This window comes from Neopelma chrysocephalum, unplaced genomic scaffold, assembly GCF_003984885.1.
Source record: "Neopelma chrysocephalum unplaced genomic scaffold, ASM398488v2 Primary Assembly neopelma1_139, whole genome shotgun sequence".
NCBI classification, from domain to species: Eukaryota; Metazoa; Chordata; class Aves; order Passeriformes; family Pipridae; genus Neopelma; species Neopelma chrysocephalum.
In genome coordinates this window covers 3,230,067-3,236,798 of record NW_020897801.1, presented here as the reverse complement: position 1 = coordinate 3,236,798, position 6,732 = coordinate 3,230,067, and positions in this window count along the sequence as shown.

The following is a 6,732-nucleotide window of genomic DNA, read 5'->3' as shown; positions in this document are numbered from 1 at the left end:
CGCTCCTCCCCGGGCCGATGGCCGCGTCCCGCACCGCTCCTCCCCGGCAGCCTCCATCGAGGGAGCCACAGCTGTGCCGCGGGGGACGCGGCTGCCGGCCGGGAGTGATGGAGCCGGGAGATGCCGCCCCGTGGTCGGGTCAGCGCCCCTCGGTCCCGATCACTGCTGCTCTTCGCGGGGCTCTGGCGGGCTCAGCCGGGCTCTGCCGGGATGCCGCTCCCGCGCCCGCGGGGAGAGCGCGGTCCAGCCCCAGCCCCTGGGTCGAAATCCCGGTGCCCCGCGCCCCGTGGCTCCAAGCCGCGTTTCCAGGGGAATCCCGCCCGCAGCGCGCCGGAGGGGGGACGCTCGGCTACGGCCCCGGCACGGGCTGGAGTGCCGCGTAAACGCCCATCACCGGAGCTAGGGCTGAAAGGCAGAAGGGAACGAACGCGGGTAATCTTACGACCCTCCAGGAGCTGGGAACGCCGGGCGGTGCAGCATCGGCCGGGTCTGCCGTCGGGTCGGGGCGCAGCATGCTGTGTTGGTCGCGTCGGTGGAAAGGTTGCCCAGCGCCGTGGTCTTTTGGGTTTTTATAGGGTTCTCCTGCAAGAAAACAAGTCCATTCATCATTCCTACTGTCAAACAAAAAGTATGTTCTCATGAGAACTCCTTGCTCCACTAGATAAAGGCAAGGCCACGCAGGTGCTGTAATCGCCCGTCCTGAGCTGACAACAAACTCCTCGTTACAATTAGCCGGATAAAATCATCTTGTGGCCAAGGGATGTGTGCAGCACGGCACGGCCTGGAGGGGGCACACACCTGCTTCTGCTGAGCCAGGACAGATGCTCTGTGCAAGGCTAAGTCCTACATGGACAGGGGCCTTCAGGACAGTGGCACTAGGCTGCTTGGAAATGCCTTTATAATGTGCTTATGCATTCTATCGTCATTTCACTGCATTCAAAAGCAGAGTTTACCTGCTTTTGATGTATCCTTCAACAAAATATCTAGATATCAATACGTTTTCTTTATTTCTGAAATGGTTGCTACTGGGATTTTCTCAAGAAACATCTGTGTGCCAAGCATTTTAATTCTGACACATTGGACTTGAAAATAAATTAATATACAAGTTAATTAAATTAATTGAAAATAAATTAATGCATAATACCAGCTAAATGAATGTTTTATGCTGTCATAATATTTTTATTAGTTGAAAGTCCAGCAGTTAGCAAAAACATTCAGGAATTCGCCAGTCAAAACATGTTGACTGGGTTCTGCTTTCATTTCTGTGAGTACGAATAAACATTTTCACCCTGCATCTGTGAGAGGTTTATTTTGGCTACGGCTCTTACTGGAACATTAATCTTTATGTCTGCCTTTGTTAGAGGAAAGCAGAAAAGATGTGAGCCTCTAAAGAGCACTTCATTCATGAGCAGTCCTATACAGGCTAATATGGCCTTCCAGGAGCAGGCCTGGTCTCACTGGTTGCAGTGTGGTGGGGAAGTCTGCATGTGTGCCCAGGGGCAAGCACTTCCCATGGTGTGTGTGTGTGATTACAGCTTGCTCTGCTCTGCATGGTGTGTGCAGGGCTAAAGGCAAACCCGGGGGGTAGGATTCTTCAGTCAAGCTGCAGGCTGGGGACAGATGTCAGCCAAGTGGCAAATGCAGAGATGCCCATTAACTCACATGGCAGAGGCACTAAATTCTGTATTATGGGAGGACCTCCAGCTGCAACACTATTTCATTGACTCTGCTTAGCTCAGAGCATAAGTAGAGCTGGCTGGTGAGTTGGAGGTGTGTTGCTCAGCTGTGCTACACTCATAAATGCCCATGGGACACTGAAAGCAGTGGACATTACAGAGACTGGTAAGTGCTGACACTTCAGTGAGGGGCATGAGAAAAGGGAACAGGAGCCTAAGTCTTGCTTTTCATGTTTTCACGTGTCTGAGGTGACCTGTGATTCTGATGGTCTCTTTAGTTAATTCACAATCAGAAAATGCTTCAATTAGCAAAAATACCCTGAGGTTCAGAAATAAGAGACATCAGTATTACTCTGTATACCCCTAATCATGCCATATGAAGTCCTTCTAATGATTTTTTGTAAGGCACTTTTATGTGAGTAGCTGGTTTGGAGAAACACCATGCAAGTCGTTGTACTGTTTTGCAGCACTTTTTTCTTGCAAGCAGAAAATGTACTGATTTTTTTATCTCCTGGTGTGAAGGAACTGCTAATCTGCATGGAGAATATTTTACTTCATGAATAGTATGGTTTGTTCTGGGACTGATGTATTTGCCAAATAAAATATTAATGTAACACCCTTTGTGTGGCTTGTGTTAGTGCTAGCTTTTAAAATGAAATCTTGACAGCTCCCCCTTTCTTTAAGGTTGTCTGGACAACAGCAAACACCTAAGCAAACTCAGAATTTAGAAACATGAGAAAAGACATACTAAAAGTATAATTGCTCCGACTGCTAAAGGACACCAATATAGTTTCTTATAATCCTAGAAGTGGGGAATCCCGTGAATAACATTTAAGGACTACCAGAGTCTCATAGCTCATAGCCACTCTGTAACCCACCCACTGTGAATCAACCATGTGGAGAGCAAAATAATAGTTGAGATGGATATATAGTTAGATACAGAGCAAGGCCTGTGGGCTCAGCCAGGATCTATCTGAGGAAAAGAGCACAGAGATGAGTATGCACAATGAGGTGATTTATAGCATGAATGCAAGCCCAAACATATGCAATATAACAGTAACCTAATATTTTTTTTTGTTATTATTCTTGGGTATAATACCTTTTCATTCTCCTTTGGTAATTTGTATGGTTAAAACTTGCTTTTCACCTGAAACATTCTGAAATAGAGATGACATCATTTATCATTGCTCTGGGAAGCACTCTGACAGTTCTATTCTGTTACCTCATTTTCAGATCACAGTTGTGTCACTTCCCATTAATTGTTCCTGCCTAGGGGCAGCCTGGATTAGTTCTTCTGGGGAAATTTGCAGTATTGGGGGTCACTGCTCCCTTGCCAGCCCCCCCCTTCCCTTTTTACCTGCACTGCCCCTGGACAGACATCCATCAACCTGGCTCTGGCTAGGTCAAGCACAGAGCCACCTCAGCAAATTGTCTGGCTTGCAATTCAGCTTTGGGAAGTGATAAGCTTTCAGGATAGAAAATTTATTTCCTCCCATAGCTTTATTTTTATATATGTGCTTGTCCCTCCCTTCCCTGCTCTCTGGCATCATCCCGATGGCAAGTGTCACTTTGTCTGCTTATTTCCTGGTGTTCTGAACACTTAGAAATGCTGTTCCCAGGACAACACCTTCTCTGAACTATTAAGAAAAAAATTTACACTTTCAAAGCTGATACATATGCTTTGTTGGCAGAGCAGGAGTCAAGCATTGAACAGGACCTTGTGAGGAGCAGGGACAAGCCTGGAGTCAGAGTGACCCACTTGCAGGTTGTGCCCTTCCCATGAGGTGGTGCACAGGGAATAGGTCTCAGAAAGGGGCATATAAGCAGCCCCCAGTGTGACATGTGATGAGCCAGATTAATGCAGGGAGTTGCAGCAGGAGACACAACTACAGGGGAGGCCCAAGACCCACCCAGGGATAGCTACATGCACACCAAATCCTGGCCAGAGCTTCAGTAGGGCTCCCAGGCAGAGATCATAGTGGGTCCCAGATGAGGGACCATCAGGGAATTAAAACCTGTTAGTGCCTGACAGAAATGTTTTTATCTGCATGGTTTTGTTCGTTTTCAGTTCTTTGCACCTCTTATCCACCTTCAGGTGTTCTGGTCATCCCATTATGTAGAAGTTAATTTGCTTCTGGGTTACCTCCTGGAATTAGGCAACAAGTTCCAGCTGAGATAAATTCCAGGTGCAATGCTGGGGGTAGTTCGCTGCAGGGACTGCTGCCAAAAGATGTTACAAGCCACCCTCCAAATGGTTTTGCTGCCTTCCCCTGCAGAGTTTATTAGCATCAACCCAGGAGGCAACTGGTGGTTTAGATACAGTTGGAGATGTCCCTTGTCCCTCTGCCTGTGGGCCAATATTTTTATCCTCTGCAGTCTGGAGGAAATCACAAATAACATGTGAGTTAATATTGTGGATAATACTAGAGCAGGTGTTTCAAACACCTTATGTCTGCTGATCAGTTTTGGCTATCCATTCTGGTCAGTTCTAGGAATGGCCCTGTGTTGATGTGGCCAGGCAGCTCAGTGTATCCACAGATGTACAAATATGTATATATATATAAAATGTTCACCGATGATTTAGCGATGTACATATAATCCTCCTCTGGGTGTTTTTCATCTACGATAAAGATTTAACCTTTTTTTTTTTTTAAGATTTAACCTTTATTTTTTAAGATTTAACCTTTATTTTACTTTGAGGTCTTGTGCTGTTTCCTGGCTTGTCATGGTAGCACTAGGTAAGGGAAAGAGCTTCTATCCATGCTGAGTCTTAACTGCACTTTTAAAAGAGTAGTTTAAAACAATGAGCTTTTTTTCTCTCTTTTCAAGCCTATGATGTTGGCAGTGGTTCTGATAGTAATAACTTTGGATAGGTAAAACAAATAACATTTGGTCATATTTAGCTTAAAATTCCCTTAATGTAGTCTTGTCATGGGCTTTTTTGATAAGTGAAACTATCAGAACCAAGACAGAGACTTCTTTTGTGAACTGCTTTATATTTCTGTAATTTCCTCAGGGGTTTATGATGAACAACTGTAGTGCTTATTATACGTTAGGTTTATTTCCTGCTTTGCTGTCACAGGTGCTTTGCCATTAAGAATTTCATTCGGTGCATGATTTCTGTGTAGAGTCTTAAAACTCTAAAATTTTAATTTGGTTACATTATGTGGCTTCTTACTGTGAAATAGAACACCATGCTCTGTGATGGTATCTGTAATGTATGGCAAAGTGGGATATATACAGATAATTCTATATATGGATACTCATAAAACTCTGACTCTAGTTTTTCCATAAGTAAGAGTGAGATGTTGCAGTCTAAACCAGGGGATTTAATAGTATCATGACTATAAAATAGATTCACCTTAAATGCACTTGATTAACCTATTTCTTCTTCCGTGTTTTTTTTTTAGAGTGTTCTGCGTCAGTTATTTTGATGGTGTGTAGAGGCCACTTTCATCTCGGGATCTCAAAATGCTTTCCGTGTTTCACAGGTACGCAAGCGATGGCAAGAAGTCATGCTATGATTTATAGTTCTGCCAGTGGAGTTTGATCATCCTTTGTCATTCAGAGAAAGGAATGGAACAAACACAGTATTCTGTTACTTTTGTGTGTGACCTGTACATTACTTTATTTTAGCCTGTACAGAAGTGGTAAGCCTATCTCAACTTACTGCAAACTGAGGACTTCATGAAGTTGGTACCAAATGGTTCTGATTATTTGCAGAGATTGTAGAAATATTCTATAGTGACTGTAGTTTTCTTACAGGATCGTTGAAGGCCACATTTTTCTTTACTTTATGGGGTCACCTCTTGCACTTCACGAAACAAAATTTTTACTGGAATATTTTCAAGTTTTGCATGGTCTGATAGCTCTGCATGTTTTTCCACCAAACATATCTGTTTGCCAACATGTATCTCTGGATAAATACAAAGCTTGCACCTGAAAAAGCAGCACTGGCTGATGTGGAATTCAGACCAAACTGAATGAATGTTGCTAGCAAGAGGAAAGTGCTGATATACTCCCAGTACATTTTAAAATCCCAAACTTCAATTATTTGTTCCTCCTACATGAAAGCTGATCTTTCTCCCTGGCCTTGATTTCCTATAGCAGTAACAGTGTAAATACTAAACAATGGAGAAGTATTTTAGCACAAGATATGAGACTTCTGCTAGTGTCCTGTGCAGCTCAAATCTTGTTCTTGCAGGAGAATAGAATAACCCCAGAACTGATCCCTTGAGGAAATAAATTGAATAAGATGTATAATTACTGGTGACATACTGATCAAGAGAGCTTTGCAGCTAGAGACAAATTCTGGTATAACCATTACTTCTTCAGGGTTTAGCAAATCTAGTGGTTTAACTAGCAGTTATAGGAAATATGTGGTGGCTTACTTACATGGGTTTGGGTGGGCTATAAATTACTTCTGACATCTTTGTCTTTAGCATAGACATCCCATTAGACAAATTGTATGCTGTCACACACAAAATGAAACAAACAAACAAGAAAACCCTACAATGTTTAAAGGCACTTATTTAAAAAAAATATTTTAATAAGCCTGACAAATTGTAATTCTAACTGCACAAGACAGGCTGAAAGGAAAATCACACTTAGCAATTTCATAAAAATATTTGGAATCATAGAATTAGAATAGCTTGGGTTGGAAGGGACCTTAAAGATCTAGTTCCAACCCCCCTGCCATGGGCAGAGTCTAGGATTGCCTAGAGCCTTATCCAGTGTGGCCTTAAGCACTTCCAGGGATGGGGCATCCACAGCTTCTCTTGGCAACTGTTCCAGTGCCTCACCACCCTCACAGGAAAGAATTTCTTCCTAATATCCAGTTAAAACCTACTCTCTTTCAGTGTGAAGCCATTCTCCCTGGCCCTGTCACTACATGCTCTTGTAAATATGTTTCATTTATTTACAAAAATGAGGCAGTTTTACAGTTTTGTACCCTAGAATTGTCTGAGACTAGCGTGTATTTCACTAAGCAAATCACTCTCTCTCTCTCGCTCTTTCTCTCTCTCTTTCTCTCTCTCTTTCTCTCTCTCTTTCTCTC